This window comes from Prionailurus bengalensis, chromosome A2, assembly GCF_016509475.1.
Source record: "Prionailurus bengalensis isolate Pbe53 chromosome A2, Fcat_Pben_1.1_paternal_pri, whole genome shotgun sequence".
In the NCBI taxonomy this organism is placed as follows: Eukaryota; Metazoa; Chordata; class Mammalia; order Carnivora; family Felidae; genus Prionailurus; species Prionailurus bengalensis.
The window spans coordinates 56,337,497-56,361,962 of record NC_057348.1 but is presented as its reverse complement, the minus strand read 5'-3'; the positions used below and the strand labels follow the sequence as shown (position 1 = coordinate 56,361,962).

General features: G+C 50.7%; 1 protein-coding gene and 1 long non-coding RNA gene across 2 annotated transcripts in view; one reads left to right on the top strand and one right to left on the bottom strand.

Annotated features, from left to right (window-relative positions):
• Nucleotides 1-24,466, bottom strand: part of IQSEC1 (IQ motif and Sec7 domain ArfGEF 1) — a 449,412-nt gene that overhangs the window by 271,929 nt on the left and 153,017 nt on the right.
• Nucleotides 19-16,621, top strand: LOC122487561. The gene is made up of 3 exons (XR_006298405.1): nucleotides 19-165; nucleotides 15,056-15,161; nucleotides 16,064-16,621. It is a non-coding gene; the product is annotated as an uncharacterized LOC122487561 (long non-coding RNA).

Below are 24,466 nucleotides of genomic sequence, written 5' to 3'. Positions count from 1 at the left end.
GGAATGAGGGGTTCTTTTTCTGTTGGGAGGCTGAAGGTGACTGTTGGGGGCCATCTTGCTTTCCTAACAGAAAAGCCCAGCTGAGAATGACACCAGCACAGAGGAAAGTAAGCAAGGCCAGGAGGTCGGGAAAGATGATTGCTACTGATGTCATCAAGCACCCAGGTACGGCCTTGCCTAAAACTGTCTGCCCTTAGCCTTCTTAGGTACGTAAATCATTCTCTCCTGCCTCGTTTGATTGCTTGTTTAGGCCGCTTTGGTTTTTCTGTCACTCAGTGGCTATCAAACAACAACAACAACAACAACTCCAATTGCTCCTTGAAGTTGTCTACATGGAGCATCCTGGAATTGTGACAGTATGGATTTAGGCTAGGTTCAAGGGGTACTTTGAGATAACAGTGCAAAACTCCACAGTCTAACCTGGAGATCCAAATGGATTCAAACCGTATCTGTTGGCGGCCTGCCATAGGCTGAGCCAGTCACATTACCCAAATGAATCCTCATAGGACCGACCCTGTTAAGGTAGCAACGGATGACCCCATTTTAGAGGACGTGGCGGAGGCTCAGAGAAAGGAGGTGACAGGGCTATAGCTTGGAAGTGTGGAGCCCAGATTGCACACCTGGATTCTTCTGTGTGCAGCCTGAGAAGCCTCATGGTACGGCCTGTCCGTGTGTCAGGGCACCCGGCCCCACGCCTGGCATTCTGTGGGTGCCTGAGACTTGGTAACTGTCATGTGCCTGTTACAAGACTCAAAAAAGCAATGTGCACTGAAGGCAGGCAGGGACCTTCTTTCCCCAGCACTAACACACCTTCCCAGTTCCCCGAGGACTAGAATCCCTCTCTTTCCCTTGCTTTCCTTGGCAGAGTCCTGCTCATGTGACCACAGGGCAGTCCCCCATTCACAGCCGGCATTGGGAGCTGCTACAAGGGAGGCCAAGAGCCTTCACCCCTCCACCGTGCCTGGGACATCTCTTTCCTTGGAGCCTTGGGGAACCTGACGCCCGACTTGCACACCCGAGGTCTTTTCCAGAACATGCCAAGAGTCTCACTCGGTTTGGAATGGGATGTATCCATCACTGCGCTTTCCATGTCTCACCCGTGCACTCCTTTCTGTGCACTGTGGCCTCCCGTGCCCGCCACAGGAGAGGCCGAGCTGACAAGAAATCAACAGCTTAGCACTTGAAGGGACACACGAGGCAAGAGCTGACAGCTGGAAAGCTCTATTTAGAAAAGACCTCACGCTTTACCCTGAAGAGGCTGTCGAAGCCCTCGGGGTCCGGAAGCAGTGCTTGGGCCAAAGTGAACTGGAAGGCTTCATGATGGCTGGAGGCTCTGGCCATGATGGGGGAGGAGAGGGTGTGGTGAGGTCCCTGGGGTGACCCGAAGGCCCACTGCGTGCAGGCTCAGGTTGGCCAGAGAGGAAAAGGCAGAGGCTTGTCCCAGAGGTGTTCACAGACCAAACATGAATGGGCCAACCAGACAGACAGAGCACCGTAGCTCATGGGTGTAGAGTACAGGGACAGGGGCAGAGATCCAAGTCTGCTGGGGAACTAGTTAAGAACAGAAACACTAGAGAGACTAGAAGGCTGTATCAGTTGGATGTGTTTGGCTGAAGTGACAGAAAACCCTACCAAGAGTGGCTTAAACTATGAAGGCATCTAACATTGAATGTTTAATGACGATGTGAGAGATGGGAGGTCCAGAGGTGGTCTGGTGGCTCACAAGGTCATCAGTGACCCAGGTGCCGCCTGCCTCTCCGTTCTACCGTTAACAGAATATTGGTGTCACTGGTTCACGGTTGCAGTGTGGCTGCCTCCACTCCGACCGTCACATCTGCACAGTTAGCACTCAAGTCGGAAGCAAGGGGGCACCTTCTTGAACCCTGCCCACCTCTTCTCAGGAAGGAGAATCTCTCACAGAAGCCCCCAAAGACTTCCTCTAATACCTCATTGGCCAGAACTGAGTCCCGAACCCCTTCCCCAGCCAGTCACCAGCTGCAGGAAAAGTGGTTGCCGTGACTGGCTTGGACCAACCCTGATTCCTCCAAGTGGAGCATCCACAGGAAGAAGGCAGGGTGGGCTGGACAAAGGCTACTATGTGAGCATCTGACACCATCCAGCTCTAAGGGACAAGTGGATAAGGGAGCTGAGGGCTCAAAGCACAGGGGATGGAGAGCAGAAGGAATGGCACAGAGGTGCAGAGGTGTGGGGACAGCTTGGGTGCTCGGGATTACTGCTGGTTCATTACCGTGGGAACACAGCACAGGTGGGAAAGGTGGGCAGGTCCCTCATTTTCCAGTTTAGGCCTGGAGTGGGGCAGGCCTTAGGCTATGGGGAGCTCCTAGGAGACGCTGAGCATGAGAGTGAGTGCAGGAGCAGAGGGGAAATTGCAGTTTTGTACGGGCACTTTAGGAACAGAGTAGAGCCATTCTGTGACAGCCAATAATGTCGCTAATAAAACTCTGGTGGCCTCTATTCAAACGGATGATTATAATTGACAAGAGAGAGCAAAAATGACCTTAACTCGTGCATTTGGTAGTGGCAGCTACCTGTTTCTGGATATTAGAACGCACACCCTCAGCCTGGTCCTTTAGACAGCTACTGTGTCACATCCGCGACCCTGTGGCCCCCACCGGTCCCACCCGCCCTCAGCCTGGCTTCCAGCCGGAGGCCCCAGGGGGCCTGAAATGACTCGGTGCCTGGTGTTGTCACGTACACAGGATGCCCCCAGCTCGAGGGTGGGGCTGACTGTGTCCCACTCTCCAGAAAAGACAGCAGAGGCTGCAAGTGAGTGGGGGCTTGCTGTGAGGTGTGGGGTAGGGTGTGACCCCAGAGCCTCTGCCTTTCCCCATCCACCGTGCTATGTATGACTTCAGGACTTCAGGAAGTTTGCTTATTGGCTAAACAAACCCAAGGGGGGCTCAGAACTCCTGCTCACTCCAGCGCTCCACCAGGGGGGTGCAGAGGATGGGAAGGGAGAGGACATGGGGAGGGGAGGGAGGAGGGCTCTACTCTGTGCCATGCTCACCCATGCAGAGGGGCACACATGTGACCCCATAAACGTGTCATCCATCCGTTATGCCCTGGGGCCCTCCGAGCCGAGTGTGAAGAATGCCCTGCTCTTGCAGGGACCACACGGTCCAGGGGGTGCCCAGGTGGGCAGGTGCACCGTGGGGGAGGCCCTCACGGTCCAGCCCGTGTCTGAGAGGGCAGCAGCCCTAATGAAGGCCCTCTGTTCCAGGAAATCACATCCTGGGATGGACAGGTGCCCAGGTTGCCAGGTCAGCCAATTCTGGCCTTAAAGGGCAAGCTGGTATCATCCAGGGGGCTGATTTTTTTAAATTAAATGGCACATTGAGAACCCACTAGTCAAGCCCCAATCCTGCTCTCTTGTAGCCCTCAGCCTCAGCTTTGATTTCTTCTGGGGCCACAGCTTCTGAGCTTCAAGTTGAGTCCCATTATGCACATCAATTCTGTTCCCTTCCTGTGTTGACTTTAGTGTTAAGAGGCCACCCCAATAAACTCCCCCTCGCACACAGGCCAGCAGGCCTCTTTTCATGCAGTTCTGTAAAACGTTGAGCTGAGGGTTTAGAATCACAAGGCTGGGAGGGGCCTGTCTGACCAAGCAGGGAGGGTGGGCGGGCGCTGAGGATTCACCCAGAAAACCTCAGCCAGCAAAGTGTCAGGCCGCCAGGAGAGCTGCCACCAGGGATTGAGTGGATTTAGAAGAAATCGATTAAGTGGATTCATCCAGCTGCCTCCGGGACAGCAGGCCCCGGAGGGGGGCTGTATGTGTGAAAGATGGAGTGTCCCAGCCGCCTGGACCCGCCCCTTCTCCAAACCAGGTGGCGAGACATGGCTTTGAAATAGGAACACTGGCATTCAAAGCTGGCTCCATCACTTAGTCGTCAAAAGGAAAATGAACCTCAGTTTTCTTATCTGTAAACTGGGACTCTTGAAAGCCCTCCCTCTTAGGGTGGGGGGGGGGATTAAGCGAGGTAACACCGGGTTAGCTCGGAAGCTGGTTGGGGCTGAGTGTGCTCCCAGACACGCTATCATTGCTGTCGTGATCCCTGTCTTCCAGGGCAGGGTCGGAATGCTTTCTCCATAAAGCATTTTACTCCGCCTTTGTGTCTGCCACAACTCCTCGGCTCTGCTGTTCTGATGCAAAACAAACCTTAGCCATAGGTAGTCCGCACTCTCCAGCTCTGCTTTCTGGGTGATGGGGGTTCAGGCACCTGGGACCCGCCATGTGTCACAGTTGCATTTTCAGCAGTGGGCAGGACTGTTTTCCCAACAAGTTTCACTTGGCCTTGGATCGCTAACCCTGTTCTAGGAGGCTGGCTGGGCATGAGTCCCCTGGAGTCCCCTAAAGTCCCCGGTCAGAGGCTCATGTGCCCTGGAATCCATACCTCCTGGCCCCCAAGCAGTGGGGCAATTAGTAAATCGTGCCCCTGGGAGCCTTGCAGCTAAGACCCGAGTGAGTGGCGCTCTGTCCCTTATTCAAACGACCAGGAAACCCAGTCATGGGAGACGGGGGATTCGCCCAGGTCACACAAACTCAGTTCAGACTTCCTGGGGCACTGTGACCTGCTCTTCATCACTGTCAGTGACAAGGGAAAGGCCTCAGGTGGGAGGGGTGTGCGGGCAGGAGGACCTGTTGGGTCACGCTAGCCTCACCTGTCAAGGAGCAGCTCTGGGTGACACATGGCCCACGTGTGTCACCTTTCAGCTCGTAAGAGAAGGTCCCTTTGGAAGCACTGGCTTCTGTCCTTCGATGGAGAGCCAACTGCATGCCAAGCACAGCAACCCTACGAGTCAGGTTGGGAAAGCAGGGCACAGAGAGGTCAGGGCAGTTTCCAGGTCACACAGCAGGTAGGGGCAGAGCTAGGGTCTGATGCAGACCTGATGCCCAGGCCCACACTCTCTACTTCCCCAGGAGCCATCATGACACATGCCAGTGTCCCTTGGAGAGGTACCAGCTATCAGCCCTGGGAGCCATCCCTGCCCAACAACCAGGCAGTCATAAAAGGGAGGAAGGACAGGGACGTCTCCTGGGTGCCAGGCTGGGTTTGAATCCTGGCTCTGTCTCCGGGTGAGTCGACAAGTCCTTCTGTCCCCATGGTGCTGAAATCAGCAACTACTTTTTTTTTTTTTTTTTTTTTTTTTGGGACAGAGAGAGACAGAGCATGAATGGGGGAGGGGCAGAGAGAGAGGGAGACACAGAATCAGAAACAGGCTCGAGGCTCTGAGCCATCAGCCCAGAGCCTGATGCGGGGCTCGAACTGACAGACCATGAGATCGTGACCTGGCTGAAGTCGGACGCTTAACCGACTGCGCCACCCAGACGCCCCAGCAACTACTTTTTAAAAAAATTTTTCTAATTAACGTTTTTTATTTAGTTTTGAGAGAGAGAGAGACACAGAGCGTGAGTGAGGGAAGGGCCAGAGAGAGAAGGGAGACATGGAATCCGAAGCCAGCTCCAGGCAGTGAGGCGGCTCTGCCAGTGAGGCAGAGACCTAGCAGCCTGCAGGCCACCGCACCCTGCCCAGGAGGCTGATTTTGGGGTGGTGGTGGTGGTGAAGGGGTGCCCCTGCATGTCCACAAGGAGGCCACCAGGTGGGGGCACAGGGGCTGCGCATATCCTGAATCTGGACCCTGTCTCGGGGCTCCTGGCCCTCAGCCCATCTCTAGTCAAGCGACTTTAACCAAGGGCCAGGAACTAGGCCTCAGGGGCCAAATCCAGACTTTGAAAGAATTAATTTTCACATTCAACATTGGGAGAGTTCAGATGGAAACCCAGGTGTGGCGATTTTAGCGGTGGCTGTGTGATCTGACATGAGAAGATCTAGCTGGGGAGGAGCCAACATGGAGGGAGAGCGTGCAAGTTGTTTTTGCATCTTGCATCCATGAAATACAGCCAGATCAACTCCAAACCATCCTGCACACCTAGAAAACTGATTTGAGGATTAACACAACAACATGCAAAACCTGAACCACAGAACTCAGCAGGTACACGACACGGAGAGGTGAACTGGGGGAGAGAGAAGCCGCGGAGGGCAGGGAGCTGTTTTTGCATGTAGAGAGAGGATGGAGACGCGGGCGGGGGGGGTGAGGTATGGGAAAAGGACTCCCCCCCCAAAAGCATTTGGAGAGAAAGTGAAAAAGTGGAAACAGCCACAGTGACTGAACTAAAAAGGGAGAAAGGAGAAAGGAGAGGGCTTAAATTCCATTAAGATGCTATAAACAGGTGGAACACAGAGCCTGGAAGTCCGCAGCTCAATACCTGGCAGTGCTCTGGTGGGAAGGGCAAATCCCCAGGAGCAGAGTGAAGTCCAGAGGGTCTTCGAGCCACAGGGGAGAGGCGGTTCCCCTGCTGGGAGGACATCTGGTAGAGGCGGTGCGGCCCCCACAGAGGCAAAGGTACCAGCAGACCCCGGAGAACAACCATATTCGCCGGTGCTGGAACAAGGTTGTCAAGGGTGAAGCCTGGCGCCAGAATTGTGTTGTGATTTTGCATAATCCCTGAAATGCTGCCACTATACGATTGCGTGAACTTTTTCTGGGGCGGGCTGGCACCCGGTCGCAGTCTCTGCGCATCAGCAGCAGCACGGTCCCATGAACGTTCCTGGGTGCGGTTGGCACCTGGCCATTGCTCAGTGAGACTCTCCCGTGGAAAGTCTCAGCGGGTCAAAGCCACAGACCCTCAGAAGTGAGGGGTCGGGAAACACCGCTGCATCTGAGATAAAACTCAGGAGGGAGGTGCCGCCTGGCAACCTGACGGCTTGGTCACGGACAGTGTAAAAGCAGGCAGTGAATGGAAGCCGGAGACAAAGGACAGGTGCGCGACTGCTGGTTGGGGAGAGCAGAGTTCCCATACTAGAGACTGGGTAGCTGGGAGTCGCCATTTTCACCCCTCCTGCGCATGAGCATACATACCTACAAGCACCACAACAATCCACCCCAGTAAGCTAAGCAGCACCATCTAGTGGAGAATGGAGCCGTTACACTAAGCCCCGCCCAACTGGGCCAACCTCGCTCTTCAGGAACACCACAAGTCTCTCTGCTTGCTTAGTTTATGGACTATAAAGTGCTTCATAGTTTGACTTCTAGGGAAAAAGGATGTAATTTCAACCATATTTCAGGCTGTTTGCTGGTCCATCTATTCCATTTTCTTTTTCTTTTTTTGTTTCTTTTCTTTTTCTTGACTACAGGAAGAGAAAAAATTTATTTTTATTTTCAATTTTTATTAAAAATATTTTTCTTTTTCTTTCTACTATACTTTTTACTTTTTTGTAAGTTTTCAAATTCTATTTTACTTCCATCATTTCATTTTATTCTATATTCATTTTTCATTCTATATTCATTTTTTCAAATTTTCAAATGTTTTCCTTTCCCCCCCTTTTTTTTCCCTCCAATCTATCAATCTCATTTCAAGAACCAGAACAAAACACACCTAGGATCTAGCATCATTTCTTTGATTTTTGTGTGTGTGTGTTTAATTTTTAATTTTATATTTTTTACGTGATTAATTCTCTTCTTCCTTGAAAATGACAAAACGAAGTTATTCACCCCAAAAGAAAGAGCAGGAAGAAACGACAGCCAGGGACTTTAACCAACACAGACCCAATCAAGATGTCTGAATCAGAATTTAGAATCACGATAATAAGAATACTACCTGGAGTCGAAAATAGATTAGAACTCCTTTCTGCACAGATAACAGAAGTTAAATCTAGTCAGGATGAAATAAAAAATGGTATACTGAGCTGCAATCTTGAAAGGATGCCATGGTGGCAAGGATGGATGAGGCAGAGAAGTGATTCAGGGATACAGAGGACAAACTTATGGAGAATAATGAAGCAGAAAAATAGAGGGAGACCAAGGCAAAAGAGCACAATTTAAGAATTAGAGAAATCAGTGACTCATTAAAAAGGAACAACATCAGAATCATAGGGGTCTCAGGAGATGAAGAGAGAGAGAAAGGGGTAGAAGGTTTAAGTGAGCAAATCACAGAAGAAAAGTGTCCTAATCTGGAGAAAGACACAGACATCAAAACCAGGAGGTACAGAGGACTCCCATTAGATTCAACAAAAACTGACCATCAACAAGGCATGTCACAGTCAAATTCACAAAATACTCAGGCGAGGAAAGAATCATGAAAGCAGCAAGGGAAACAAGTCCTTAACCTACAAGGGAAGACAGGTCAGGTTTTCAGCAGACCTATCACCAGAAACTTGGCAGGTCAGAAAGGAGTGGCAGAATATATTCAATGTGCTGAATTGGAAAAATATGCAGCCAAAAATTCTTTATCCAGCAAGGCTGTCATTCAAAATAGAAGGAGAGATTAAAAGTTTCTTAGACAAACAAAAATTAAAGGAGTTTGTGACCACTAAACCAGTCCTGCAAGGAAGTTTAAGGGGGACTCTCTGAGGGGAGAAAGGATGAAAAAGAGAGAGAGAGAGAGAGAGAGAGAGAGAGAGAGAGAGACCAAAAGCAACAAAGACTAGAAAGGACAAGAGAACACCACCAGAAACTCCAACTCTACAAGAAACATAATGGCAATAAATTTATATCTTTCAGTACTCACTCTAAATGTCAATGGACTAAACGCTCCAACCAAAAGACATAGGGTAACAGAATGGATGAGAAGACAAGATCCATGTATATGCTGTTTACAAGAGATCCACTTTAGAACTAAAGATATCTTCAGATTGAAAGTAAGGGGATGGAGTACCATCTACCATGCTAATGGCTGACAAAAGAAAGCCAGAGTAGCCATACTTACATCAGACCATCTAGACTTTAAAATAAAGACTGTAACAAGAGATGAAGAAGAGCATTATATCATAATGAAGGGTCTATCCACCAAGAAGACCTAACAATTGTAAAGATTTATGCTCCAAATGTAGGAGGACCCAAATATATAAGTCAATTAATCACAAACAGAAAGAAACTCATTGATAATAATACCATCATAGTAGGGGACTTCAACACCCCACTTACAACAATGGACAGATCATCTAAACAGAAAGTCAAGAAGTAAACAATGGCTTTGAATGACACACTGGACCAGATGGACTTAACAGATATATTCAGAAAATTAAATCCTAAAGCAACACGGGGTGCCTGGGTGGCTCAGTCAGTTATGCGTCCGACTTCAGCTCAGGTCATGATCTCGTGGTCCGTGAGTTTGAGCCCCACATTGGGCTCTGTGCTGACAGCTCAGAGCCTGGAGCCTGCTTCAGATTCTGTGTCTCCCTCTCTCTCTAATCCTCCCCCATTCATGCTCTGTCTCTCTCTGTCTCAAAAATAAAGAAACGTTAAAAAAATTTAAATCCTAAAGCAACGGAATATACATTCTTCTCCAGTGCGCTCAGAATTTGCTCCAGAATAGATCATGTACTGGGACACAAATAAATCCTCAACAAACACAAAAAGATCGAGATCATAACATGGATAGTTTCAGACCACAATGCTGGGAAACTCAAAATCAACCACAAGAAAAAAAATGTGGAAAGATAACAAATACTTGGAGACTAAAGAACATCCTACTAAAGAATGATTGGGCTAACCAAGAAGTTGAAGAGGAAATTTAAAAGTACATAGAAGCCAATGAAAATAACACCACAGCCCAAAACCTCTGGGACACTGCAAAGGCGGTCATAAGAGGGAAGGATATAGCAATCCAGGCCTTCTGACAGAAGGAGGAAAGGTCTCAGATACACAACCTAACCTTACACCTTGAAGAGCTGGAAAAAGGACAGCAAGGAAAACCCAACACCAGCAGAAGACAGGAAATAATAAAGATTAGAGCAGAAATCAATGCTATCGAAACCAAAAAACAAAACAAAACAAAACAAAACAAAAACCCAGTAGAACAGATCAATGAAACCAGAAGCTGGTTCTTTGAAAGCATTAACACAATTGATAAACCACTAGCCAGTTTGACCAAAAAGAAAAAGGAAAGGACCCAAATAAATAAAATCAGGAATGAAACAGGAGAGATCACAACCAACACAGCAGAAATAAAAACAATAAGAGATTATTATGAACAACTATACGCCAATAAAATGGGCACTCTGAAGAAACGGACAAATTCCCAGAAACATATAAATACCAAATCTGAAACAGGAAGAAATGGAAAATTTGAACAGACCCATAACCAGTAAAGAAATCTAATTAGTAATCAAAAATCTCCCCCAAAACAAGAGTCCAGGGCCAGATGGCTTTCCAGAGGAATTCTACCAAACATTTAAGGAAGAGTTAACACTTATTCTCTTGAAGCTGTTCCAAAAAAATAGAGGAGTGGAAGGAAAACTTCCAAACCCTTTCTATGAGGCCAGCATTACCTGGATTCCAAAACCAGACAGAGACCCCACTAAAAAGGAGAACTATAGACCAATTTCCCTGCTGAACATGGATGCAAAAGTCCTCAACAAGGTATTAGCCAACAGGACCCAACAATACATTAAAAAAATTATTTGCCACGACCAAGTGGGATTTATACCTGGGATGCAGGGCTGGTTCAATATCTGCAAACAATAGATAGGATTCATCACCTCAATAAAAGAAAGGACAAGAACCACATGATCCTCTCAATAGATGCAGAGAAAGCATTTGACAGCATCCTTTCTTGATAAAAACCGTCAAGAGAGTAGGGATAGAAGGATCACACCTTGAGATCATAAAAGCCATATATGAAAGACCCAATGCTAATATCATCCTCAATGGGGAAACACTGAGAGCTTTCCCCCTAAGGTCAGGAACACGGCAGGGATGTGCACTCTCACCATTGTTATTCAACATAGTATTGAGAGTCTTAGTCTCAGCAATCAGACCACACAAAGAAATAAAATGTATCCAAATCAGCCAGGAGGAGGTCAAACTTTCACTCTTTGCAGATGACATGATACTCTATATGGAAAACCCAAAAGATTCCATCAAAAAACTGCTAGAACTGACCCATGAGTTCAGCAAAGTCACAGGATATAAAATGAATGCACAGAAATCAGTTGCATTCCTATACACCAACAATGAAGCAACAGAAAGAGAAATCAAGGAATCGATCCCATTTACAACTGCACCAAAAACCATGAAACACCTAGGGATAATTCTAACCAAAGAGGTGAAAAATCTATACACTGAAAACTATAGAAAGCTTATGAAAGAATTTGAAGAAGACACAAAGAAATGGAAAAATATTCCATGGTCCTGGATAGGAAGAACAAATATTGCTAAAATGTCAATGCTATCCAAAGCAATCTACATAGTCAATGCAATCCCTATCAAAATAACACCAGCATTCTTCCTAGAGCTAGAACAAAGAATCTTAAAATTTGTATGGAACCACAAAAGACCCCGAAGAGCCAAAGCAATCTTGAAAAAGAAAACCAAAGCGGGAGGCATCACAATCCCAGACTTCAAACTTTATTACAAAGCTGTAATCATCAAGACAGTATGGTACTGGCACAAAAACAGACCCTCAGATCAATGGAACACAATAGAGAACCCAGAAATGGAGCCACAAATGTATGGCCAACTAATCTTTGACAAAGCAGGAAAGAATACCCAATGGAATAAAGACGGTCCCTTCAGCAATTGGTGCTGGGAAAACTGGACAGCGACATGCAGAAAAATGAACCTGGCCCACTTTCTTACACCATACACAAAACTAAACTCAAAATGGATGAAAGACCTAAACATAAGACAGGAAGCCATCAAAATCCTCCAGGAGCAAGCAGGCAAAATCTCTTTGATCTTGGCCACAGCAACTTCTTACTCAGCATGTCTCTGGAGGCAAGGAAACAAAAAGCAAAAATGAACTACTGGGGCCTCATCAAAAGGAAAATTCTGCACAGCGAAGGAAACAATCGGCAAGACTTAAAGGCAACCAACAGAATGGGAGAAGATATTTGCAAATGACATATCAGATAAAGGGTTAGTATCCAAAACCTATAAAGAACTTATCCAACTCAACACCCAAAAATCAAACAATCCAGTGAAGAAATGGGCAAAAGACATGAATAGACACTTCTCCAAAGAAGACATCCAGATGGCCAACCGACACATGAAAAAATGCTCAATGTCACTCATCATCAGGGGAATACAAATCAAAACCACAATGAGAGAACACCTCATACCTGTCAGAATGGCTAACCTTAACAACTCAGGCAACAACAGATGTTGGCGAGGATGCGGAGAAAGAGGATCTCTTTTGCATTGTTGGTGGCAATGCAAGTTGGTGCAGCCACTCTGGAAAACAGTATGGAGGTTCCTCAAAAAATTAAAAATAGAACTACCCTATGACCCAGCCATTGCACTACTAGATATTTATCCAAGGGATACAGGTATGCTGTTCTGAAGGGACACATGCACGTCGATGTTTACAGCAGCACTGTCGACAATAGCCAATGTACGGAAAGAGCCCAAATGTCCATCTCTGGATGAATGGATAAAGATGTGGTATATAGATACAATGGAGTATTACTCGGCAATCAAAAAGAATGAAATCTTGCCATTTGCAACTACGTGGATGGAACCAGAGGGTATTATGCTAAGTGAAGTTAGTCAGAGAAAGACAAATTCCTATAACTTCACTCCTATGAGGACTTTCAGATACAAAACAGAGGGGAGGGAAGCAAAAATAATATAAATACAGGGAGAGAGACAAAACATAAGAGACTCTTACACCTGGAGAACAAACAGAGGGTTACTGGAGGGGTTGTGGGAGGGGGGATGGGCTAAATGTGTAAGGGGCATTAAGGAATCTATATTGTTGCACTATATGCTAACTAACTTGCATATAAAGTCAAGAAAATAAATATAAACAAAAAAAGAAGATCCAGACGCTTGGGAGACATTCCCTCCGGGCCGCTCTCTTCTGGGGCTGAGCTGGAGCCATCCTGTGGACAGAGCTTGTGTCCCCAGACCTCCACAGTCGGCACTGCTCCCTAAGCTCCCCCTGCCTCTCCAGACTCGGCCCCTGGAGTCATCTGAGTTTGCTGTCCTCCCTGCTGCCTCATGGAGCTTCACCTCCTCATCTGGGCATGAGCCACAGCCATGTCAGCCTGCCCCAGTCCCTGGCCAGGGGTCTCAATGGGCTGAGAAGGTAGCCCTCAAGGCCGGCCCTGCAGAGGCAGCTGAGAAGGGGAGGAGGTGGGCCAGGCGTTGGGAACAAGGGCTCTGGGAAGTGTCCCCAAGGTATGCCACGGCTTCTGACTTCCCAAGATCCACCCTAACAGTCCCTCATACGGCCCTCCATCAGGCATTTGCAGACCCCAGCCAGCGGGTGTCTGTGGTCCCAAGGTCAACACTGAGGGCACACAGCAGCAGACGCCCGGCCCAATGCTCCAGTTCTGGCATGTATAGCTCATGTATGGCACATGTGCTCATGTATAGCACAGCATCCTGTGAGGTGGCTGTGGCCAGGCCCACTTGCAGGGAGACAAGGGGCTTGCCCGAGGTCATGCACATTAATAGGGGTTAGAACCTCAGTCTGCCAGTCTATAAAGCTGCCCCTCAAAAAGCAGACCATGTCCCCAGGAGACTGGTCATCAGGCAGTTACAATCAGGTGATTTGAGTATAGGTGGGGTGAGTGTGTCAGGGTGGGGGGTGGGCAGTGGGCAGGCAGGGTCGGAAGAGCAGAGTCCTGAAGGGGGAGGGGCTTTGCTAGGTGCTGAGGACCCAGCTTGTGCAAAGGCCCAGGGGTGGGATGCAATGGGGGCGACAGGGCTCGCATGCTAAGGCAGGAGCAGTGGGGTGGGACAGAAGGTGACGCTGGGTGCACTCGCCCCCATGTGGAAGCCCCCAGATTCCCCCCTCCTCCCGGCTCCACCCACGTCCTGGCAGCCCTGTCTCCACGTCTCCATCTGTCTCCTGCCCCGAGGCCCGGCCCCCTAGCCGTCTCCTCAGCATCCTGAGCTTCCACACTGTCCTGTCTTGGCTCAGACACAACAGATGGATTCCCGCCCTTGAAGTGATAATTAGTTTCTCATTACTGAGAGGTACCATCCTGACATGTCCTCAAAGTTTAAAATAAATTAAAATTGGAAAAAAAAAATCCAGACTGTTAATGGTGTAAATGAGCACGGAAGTAAGATAGGTCCCTCGGCTCCTATTAATGATGGAGCCCTTCTGGTCCTAGAGAGAGGGAGGAGGTGGGCTTGACCCACAGGTGGCCTGTGTCTATTCAGTATTCTATCTATCGTCACATTTTTCTCAGCCCGTTTCTGCATCTGGCCCAGAGCCCTTAGAGAGCTCACGGACTGGAGAGGAACCAGGGTAATCACAGCCCTGTGCCGGAGGGGGTCTCGGTGAGGCGAGAGGGGACTGTGGAAGGCGGTGGGAATCAAGAAGGGCTTCGAGGAGGAGGGTCTCCCAGGATGAGCCATCATCTGGCCACAGGGAAGCAATGGGAATATATGATGATGAGTAAGTGAATGAACGAATGAACGAATGAACAAATGGGTGCCCATCCAACAGAGAGCAAGGAGGAGCAGCCAGCCCAGGCCTGGGTGGAAACGCGAGGCACCCTGAGTGGGAGGGCTGTAGTGTGATAACTGCCACACACCTGTCCTTATGGCCCTCTCGCTGCCACACCTAGCCTGAGCCGGCTGCATGGGAGCCCTGCTCTGTCCTCTGCTCCGGGACACTGCTCAGCATTCCTAGCAACATCCCCCAGGGTGGCCTCAGTATCCCCACGTGTACTTGTACCTGCCCCCTGGGGGTCGGCTGAGTTCAACAGATTGATAACGCAGACTCGGGCTAATTAGCTAGAAAGGTGAAACCAAGGAGTACCGAATGCACAAAATACAGACTCGAGACAAAGCTAAGATTCCACACTAATAATTAAGACACGGGCATCCCGCTGCGGCCTCAGGGCCTTTGCACTTGCTCTTCTCACAACCTGGAACTCTGCCCAGTGCATCACTTGCTCCCGAAACACCTTTAGGAACTGCGTCCAACATCCTTCCTGATTTTATTTTTCTCCACTCTATACGCCGCCACCTGATTTGCGTACACGTCACTTCTTTTTTTTTCCATCTCTCCCACTAGACCGTTGGCTACATGAGAATGGAGACCCCTGCTGGCTTGAGCCACCGCTGTGCCCTGGTGTCTGGAACCAGCCCGGCATGCGAGGGCCTCAGTGAATGTGCCCTGGGTGAGTGAATGTTGTAGACCACAAACCAGAATGTCCTGGGTAGTGCTGAGGGCTGTTTATTCACCCTTTATTGACCCCCCTACGTGTGCCTGGCACCGACCTAGGCGTAGACACAGCAATGAATGAGACAAAACAAACAAACAAACAAACAAACAAACAACAACCCCCAGATACCTCTGTGCCCTGCTCCTGAGGCAAAGACACTGTGGAGGGCAGACAGTGAGCACACTGTGTTAGAAGGGGCATGCGCGGCAGAGGAAAGGCAGGAGTCAGGAGGCTCAGAAGTGCCAGGGTGGGGCTGGAGGAGGCTGGGGGCCAGCCACGGCTGGGGCGTGGGGGAACAATCATGGGAGAAGAGATTGCACAGGACCTGGTGTCCTTGTGCATGAGGACTCTTCCTCCGGATGGGGGAGCCGTGCCTGGGTGCTTGAGCAGGGGTGGAGCCCTGAATGCCCCGAAGGGATGAAGTTGGTAATGGCAAGGGAGACTAGGGGTGGGGGACGCTGTGACTGGGGGTTGGGTAGGCGGGGATGGTTCCTCCGAGAAGGTGACATGTAAGATGAGGCCGGTGTGCGTGCGTCTGTCTGCCTGACAGGTCGTGTGCCGAGTCACTTTGACTTGACCTCTCTGGCTTGTCACTACCCCCTCCCGCCCCCAGGAAGAATCCTCCTTCTAGGGGCCCACTCGCCAAATAGAAACGACCAACGCAGAGCCCACATCCCCCCACCTCCTTTCAGGCTGTCAGACTCTCTGACTCCGGGCCACTGTCTACCTGGCGTAATCACCCCCGGGCCAGGTACCAGATCATTCGGGACAGCCCCCACCCAGGCCCCAGGGTCCTGAAATTATCCACACTAGCCAATCCTAAGCGTGTCACCTGCCTTGCTTGTTCCCTCCTGCAGAAACCACAAGTAAGGCGCCTGTCACAATTGTCCCTCCTCCTGGGGTTTCTTCACGTGGCCCTGCACGGTGTGGCGTGCCCCTTCCTCCTGGGAACCGTGAGTAACAAACTCTTCTCAAAGGCATCGTCTCCTGATCTGTAGGCCTTACTGAACCTCAGATTTTCTCTAGATACACTTTATTTTAAAGCAGCACTACCAGACCCTTTGCAGACAATTAAGAGTAACAAACAAATGGACTGTATATGTTGTCATGACATCTTCAGCAAAGTTAATGTCATTAGAAGTCCTTCCCCCCATAAAATGGCAGGTTCCGTAAGAGCGGAGGGCGTATAGGAAATGACCCTGAGCAGACCAGGCACCTGCGAAGTCCTCGGTATCTGTCTCCCCAGACTGAGAGCTCAGGCCCAGTCGTCCCCAAGTCCCAGGCTCCACCTTCCTACCGTGCTTGCTGTTTGGTCGGTTTGTCAAATTCAGCTTTTAAGCTTGTCAGCTTCGCAGGGAACTTGTCAGCTCCAAACTCATCTTTCGAGCAATAATCAAGTTACACCGTGCGCGAGACGGCCTGTTCCCGGAGTTATTTAATTAGAATCCGCAGCTATTAGCGGGGCGAGAGTCAGCACAGCCTATTTCAAAGCCAGCTACGTCTCTGGCGGAGGGTGGGAATGCACGGTGTGGGAGGGAAGAGGATGAAGTCCCTGAAGATACGAGGTGGACTCCTTACGTTGGGAGCGTGGAGCCTCTTGCATTTCCAGGGAAGCCCCTGGAGAGGACAGGGCTAGAGCCGAGCTTGGCTGTTCACCCCACGGAAGGAAGGGCTGAGAATTTCGGAGGGCTGTGGTTCTGGGAGCAGCCTGGCCCAAAGGAAGCACACGGAAAAGTCTGCCCCAAGACTGCTGTCCTGGTTACGACAAGGTTCAGCTGCTGTCACGGAGGTGCCCCGCATGAGTTTGCATCTCTCTCCGGCTCGGTCTACAGGCAGACGGTCCAGGGCTGGCCTGGCAGGGCTGCCCCAGGAAGCTCCTCTCCCCAAAGCCCTGTCATCCCAGAGGAGCCCCCTGGGGCCAGGGTGGGAGTTTGCGTTCCCAGCAGCAGGACAGGGAGAGAAGCACAAAGGGCCTGGTTCTCTGCTAGGAGACATCCCAGAAGGACAAATCGCTTCCCGTCCCATCCAGGGGGGAGAGTCTGGTCACTCAACCGGCCCTGCCGCAGAGGATGCCGGGAACCCTAGGGTCTTGGGCGGCCACACGCGCACTTCAGAGTCCGATGTCTGGTTACTCCGAGTAGTGGATAATGCCACCGGGAGCCACATGGACACGTCTGCCACATCCCCTTTAATGTCCTCTCTCGGCACTGACCGCTCTCTACCCTGAGTTCATGTTTTACGAGAGACTGTTCATCACACAAGCTGCATGAAGTAATTTCATAATTCAGGAAGCAGGTGAGAACCCACCAGGGGTGTCAAATCGCTGAGGGACGCGATGACTGTCTCTGAAGCTCCCCACCCAGAGCCCACTGTGCACCTGCAGCCAAAGGTGTCTTGAGTCGCAGAAGTCATCACGTTGGTCCCCACTCTTTAGAACATGAAGACTGTCCCCGAGAACCCGCTTGGACTAAGGAGACCAGAGGCAGCCAGGGGCCCTGAGCTCACAGGAGAAAGTCTCATTGGTGGAGCATCCCATGCTCCCAGCAGACTGCTTCCCAGGTCCTGAGCTAGGGGACATTCAAGTTTGGGGATGCAGAGCAAAATGCACTAGTGGGCGTGGTCCTGGAAATAAGGGGTGCTGCTCCAAACGCCCACCCCTGCCTGCCTCCCCCCACCTCTGTCCTGTATGTGCACAGCTTCCTTTGGTGTGAAAACCCTCCAGGTTCCTGTGGTGGTGGGGGGGGATCCCTCCCCATGCGGGACATGGAAAAGCTAGACTCCTGCATTACAGTGGAGACTCAGCTGCAACGTTTGGGACCCCTAAGCTACTTTGGGGGCCCACCCCCACGCCATTTCCACTCCCACACAGGCTGGTTCTCAGGACTTTGTTACCCTGTTGTGAAGTCTTGGTCATAAGCAACATAGGCCACGGGACCTAAATGTTCCCCTTGGCCCTTCTGAAAATGTGGGGCAATGTTAGTGTAGAAGGTAGGATACAATCTCTACATTGCTTTCTTTTTTTTTTTTTTTTAATTTTTTTAATGTTTATTTATTTTTGAGAGACAGAGAGAGACAGAGCATGAGCATGGGAGGGGCAGAGAGAGGGGGAGAGACAGAATCCGAAGCAGGCTCCAGGGTCCGAGCTGTCAGCACAGAGCCCGACGCGGGGCTCGAACCCACAAACTGCAAGGTCACGACCTGAGCTAAATTGGGACACTTGAACAACTGAGCCACCCAGGCGCCCCACAATCTCTACATTTCTGTAAAAAAAAATTGTTTTAACATTTCTTTATTTTTGAGAGAGACAGAGACAGAGTGAGAGCTGGGGAGGGGCAGAGAGAGAGGGAGACACAGGATCTGAAGCAGGCTCCGGGCTCCGAGCCGTCAGCGCAGGGCCCGACGAGGAACTCGGACCCAGGAACTGCAAGATCGTGACCTGAGCCGAAGTCGGCCACTCACCGACTGAGCCACCCAGGCGCCTCCACAGTCTGCATTTCTGCCCTGCAATACTCCCACAACAAGTCCCTTAGGTGATTTTTCCATTTAGTTGTTCTGGTGAATTCCCTAGGACTACATCACTCCACACTCCTCCAACCGGGACATGCGCGGCCCCAATTCTGTTTGGCGAGGATGCAAACAGAGTATCTGTGATACACCTTTCTGCGGCATCGACTTCATTACAAGATCTGGAATAACGGCCTCCCTCCTCCCCATACAAAAAACACAAGAGCAGGGGAGGAGAGAGATGCCTCAGGAAAAGCAGCCCAGTCTCTAAAGCTTCACCCAGCTGGGGACAGAAGGACAGACCCGCAGCTCGGGTGGCCTCTCCTCTTGTAGGCCGCGGACACGAGATACCCTCTTGATGGGATTCCACTGCAGAGAACTCTGAGGGGTGTGCACATTCCCGTTGTCCACGGGACCGTATCTGCTTGCCCAGGCCACCGTGTCCACACGGTGCACCCACGTTGCATCACACACACCCGCGTGGGTTTGGGTCCGACTCCTGGCCAGTGTCCTGCACCTGTCCCAGGGCTTCCTGGAGCTCAGCATCTTTCGCTGCACTTAAAATGCAGGGACGGGGAACCTGGGTGGGCCTCAGTCCCTCGGCATCCCACACGTGGTTTTGCTCAGGTCGTGATCTCATGGTTTTGTGAGTTGGAGCCCCACATCGGGCTCTGAGCTGATAGCACAGAGGCTGCTTGGGTTCTCTCTCTGCCCCTCCAGCACTCGCACTGTCCCTCTCTTTCAAACAAGTATTTATTGAAGTTGCTTTAAACTTCGAAAATGAAACAAAACAAAACAAAATAAAATGGAGGCATGGAGCCTTGGCTCTCTCATTTGGGTTTTATTTTATTGTTTCGAAAACTCTTTTTTTTCAATCTGTATGCAGTTTCTACACAGCGGTTTTCTGGCTCTAGGGACGTGCTCCCTGGCTCCCAGCGTTCGCCGTGCGTGTCTGCGTCTGTGGTGAATGGGTCACACCTGGCCGGGCTAATGGTTCTCATGATGCTGGTTCCTACAGAAGTCAAAAGGCTCCGCTTTGAGAATATGCTGGAGCTGCAAAAGGCTGGAATGAGGCTCCAGGAGAGGGCTGGGCTCTAGGCTGGTGGGAGACTGCCTGGACGTTTTGCCTTCTGCTCTGTCATTACCTGAGGCAGCCGGGGGGTCCTCGGTGTCATGGCCTGGCTCCACATAAGGACTGAGTCCTTCCTCCTGCCCTATATTTTCCCATCGGTCCTTTGTAACGGCTTTGAACTCTGCTCTCTTGCTTGGGTGGACGCTCATCAATTTCCTCCAAAGGTTTTCTCATTTGAGGGTCGCAAATACTAGAACATAGTTGCATTCCCCGCTCGGTATTTGTCCTGGTGCCTCCCAGAAGACCCCCCTGCCCCAGATGGCTGGAACTTGGATTGGGGAAGGGCTGTGGCTCATGGAGTCAGCAAAAAGGAAGGGCCTCACCATGATGGTGTGGCCCTCCACCTTGTGCTTCCTACAACTCCAAATCCAGCAGGTCACTATCCCACTGACACTCCTCCAGCCTGTGAAGCTGTTCTGGATCTGGTCCCACCCGTCGCCCTGGCCAATCTCCTGTGCCATGTCCCCGGGCTTCCTGGAGCTCAGCATCGTTCCCTGCACTTAAAACGCAGGGACGGGGCTCCTGGGTGGGCCTCAGTGGCTCAAGCGTCCCACTCTTGGTCTTGCTCAGGTCGCCATCTCACAGTTTTGTGAGCTGGAGCTGCGCGTTGGGCTCCGAGCTGATAGCACAGAGTAGACTTGGGATTCTCCCTCTGTCCCTGTCCCTCCCCCACTCGCACTGTCCCTCTCTAAGTAAATATTCATTTAATTTTTTTGAAACGGTATCCCTTCCCATGTGCTATGTGTTCAGGGGTGTATATTTCTTCTCTTGACGTGGGCACTCGCTCAATGGGACAGGATCCCATCCTTGGTGTTATCTCTGGGGCTCTTTTTTAGGAGTTGGGGGGAGAGGGGAGACCCAGGAAATGGGAATTGACCTAAGCAGGGGCTGGCATGGCTGGCTGCCCAGCCTTCTACCCAGATCCATTCCTGGCATTAGAACTTCTGTTCCCAGGGAAAGTGGTCTCCTCTGCCCTGCCCCTGGGCCCCACTGTGCGACGCTGTGTCTGTATATTGTATACAAAGGTACTTGTCTTTTCACTTTGTAAACTACAATGGGCATGGATTAAACCAATATAAACAGATAAAAAGAATAATCAAATACAATGAAACCCAGGTAAAGTGAGAGAACAAAATAAAGACATGGACTGTGGCTCAGCTGCTTCCTTCGGTGCAGCTTCCTGTCTTCCTTCAGTGTAGGTTTCAAATGGTGTTATTTGATGATATTTATTAAGGTCAAAGGGGTATGATTTTATTCCCTTTTTTAGGTGTCACATAGCAAAACGCTGTTACTAAGAATCTGAATAACCTTCGTACCGGTCCCTTTTGGCTCGGGTTGCCAAATCGGGATCCTGGGGTCATTGTCCATGGCTCCCAGTATTCACTACTGGCGGTGGACCTTGTTCCCCATGACAGAGGCTGGGCCCCGTCGGTTCCCTCTGGGGCTCAGCTTAGTGCTGGGGGTGTTGCTGCCGGATGATGTGCCCGAGCTCCAGTGGGGGGGGGGGGGGGGCGGGGCGGGGCTGAACTGGAGCTGGAGGAGAAGGCTCCAGGGCTCCGCTAGGGGGCTGGGCTCCCTTTGGGGATCCTGGACTCTAGGCTGGCTGGGAGACTGTCTGGCATTTTTTCCTTGTGCTCTGTCTCCTGGTGCCCTTCGGGCCTCGGCTTCTCTTTGAAGAGTTCGGCAGGTATAGCGGGCTCGCCGGCAGTCTTTTGTCCTGCCACTGACCTGTTGTACCTCCTGGTTTGGGGAAGGACTGTGGCCGTGGGAGTCGGCAAAACGGGAGGGCCTTACCATGATGGTGTGCCCTGTGATGAGGGAGCATAAGGTAGGCTGAGGGCAAAATACAGGCCGGTACTGCACCCCTCCCGCCCCCCTGGTTGGAATATGTTTGATAACCCCAGACAGTCCTGGCTACCCAAGAAGAAAGGAAAGGGGTAAGTGCTTGCCATGGTGATGTGTGGAAAGTAAGGCCAGTGGAAAATAAATCCCCTTACTGCCTACAGCCCGTTGACAAGTCCTTGAAACAGGCAGAGTGGCCTCCCTGTGGGAGCTCAGCTGCCCCGAGGATGACATTTTGGTGGGGGACAAAAGAGAACCTTAGCTTCACATGATCCCAACCTCGAGGATCCTCGAGGATCCTTCCTTTGAGGAAGTCTGCTTCCTTTCTCTCAAGTCCCCCAAGATAGAAGCTGGCAATCACCCTGCAAGCTTCTACTTTTCTCTTTTCCTCCTTTACTCTCATTTCAGGGGCTTTTCGGGGAGTGTGGTCTTACTGGAACACTCTCCTGTCGATTGAGCAGGCTGCCACCCTCTAGCCCCGGCCACTCTGTGGGGAGGAGAGCGCCTGCCCTTTGGCTGCAAGTTGGTACCCTGGCCGGGATGGTAATGAGATCCAGAAACTTGATGTCCTGTCTTCACTCCTGTCCTTAGACAACGTTGTCTGCGTAGGGCACGGGACAGCCACCTAAGCCACGAAGCCTAAGACTCCCAAGTGAGGTTTCCTCGTCAGGGGTCTAAGGCGATCCCCTCCACAACTCTGGACTAGCCACCTCTGGCCGCAACAGCTCCACTGGGAGACGGCGGGAACCAGTACCTGAGTGAATTAAAACCCAACTGGGGACCGTTCCCTAGGGGAGTTGCTTGTGAAGACTCTATGGGTGGGACTGTCACTTGGACCATGATGGATTTCCACCTGTGCTGCTTTCTGTCAATGTCCTCTACTAACTACTACTGAAATTACAAAACTGGGCAATTGATTCCCCCTTGTGAAACTTTTCTAGTGTTTTCCGTGGGTTACAAACGGCAGGTTCTTCAAGAACCTGGAGCCTGGCCTCTGTGGCATGCTCTTCAAAGACCAGGGAATCAGGACATGACCATCAGGGCCCTTTTCAGGCACGGCCTTCGGGGTAAGGTATTTCAGTCCATTCGCCAGGCACCTGTCTGCAGTCTAGAATGCAACGGGGAAGTGGGGGGACGCTAGCATCCCTCCTTCAGGAGCCCTCAGTCGGCCAGTTGGCGGTCATGGAGATTTTATTCGAGGGACGCCTCGGGGAGCGTTGACACCAGGAAGCTCTGACATGCTGTGTGCATGGGGTGCCACCCAGGAGTCGGGGGCATGGTCAGCGGCAACGGAGCCTCTCTCTCTTTCCTTCGACTTTTCTCTCTGGGAGGAGCATGGGGGCTTCTCCTCAGTCTCCAAAGATTCTCCCTTGGGATGCCTTTGTAACCCACTGGCAACAACTGGGCTTGCAAAATGCAGAAAGGACTGATCCTGTAACACTGTGTGGCCTTAGTAAACGGACAGAGGTACCCACCTCCAGGCCTTCATGGCTACCCGGACCCTGGGGCCCCTTGGGGAACGTGCTCAGGAACCAGATCAGGAAACTCCCTCCTGATATACCCGATGATAATTGTCTCAACAGGTCTCCTTCCTCCTAAGAGAACCCAGGTTAAGGGAGGAAACACAGGCCATCCCTGACAAAGGGGACGCGGACTCTTTCTCTCTGTTCCTCCTCCTACTAGATGTGAGGGCTTCTCCCTCATTTATTTCCCGGCTTCACAGGTATGATTAGAGCCACGTGTGCTTAGTCTTCCTTGGGACAGGGACTTGAAGGAATATTCCCGAGCAGCTGCTAAAACTCCATTTGTTTTCCCCTCTTCTCTGGCCTGACCCAGATCGCCCATTTCCACTTTGGGGGAACAGAAAACATGGCATCTGTGCCTCTGACAGAGCTGATGAGGTTGGAACCAGGAAATTGTCCTTGTCTGCCTTCTGCTGGCGCCTCACCTCTTCTGCCTTCCCCTCCCCCTCCTCCTGTTTCTGCACCACCTTGGGTGTGGCCTGAGTACCTGGTTCCTATCCCATCCTCAGTGCCTCGGGCACCGCCAGCTCCTTCTCCTACCCTCCAGGTCAAGGAGCCCAGAGCACCCCTGGGACCACCCGCCCCAGATCCGCCCCCACTGGCATCCCGGGAGAACAAACGGATTTTCTTTTTTTAAGTGGACGCAGGTGAAACAATCCAGTGTTGAAACTCACCTAAGTTTGGCGGACCTGTCTTTAGACTTATCAGCATTAAATAGAAAACGTTTTTTCTACCAAGGTTTACCAAAGGTCAGAGAAGCTCATTTTATCTCGGTTGCAATTTGTTAGCACAAAGATGACTTAAAATAATGGTTAGTTGTGCCTGGTTCAAAGTTGTCACAGGTTAGGATAGCTTTCAAAGTCTTTGGTAACATGAAACTTTAAGGTTTCGTTGTTGCTGTTTTTTTTTTTTAACATTTATGCATTTTTGAAAGAGAGCAAACGGGGGAGGGCTAGAGAGAGAGGGAGACACAGAATCCGAAGCAGGCTCCGGGCTCCGAGCTGTCAGCACAGAGCCTGACGTGAGGCTCAAACTCACAGACCGGGAGGTCATGCCCTGAGCCGAAGTCCGACGCTCAACCCACCGAGCCACCCAGGCGCCCCAGTAACCTGAAACTTTAAAGTTTTCTTTCAAGTCTGCATGACAAAGGAGATGAAGTTCATTGGACATCTAGGTTTTTTTTTCCAAATAGGACCAAGTGCTCAAGCATTGATTCCTAAACATAAGGTTTGTCTGCTTTGGAAACAAGGGTTCTTTTT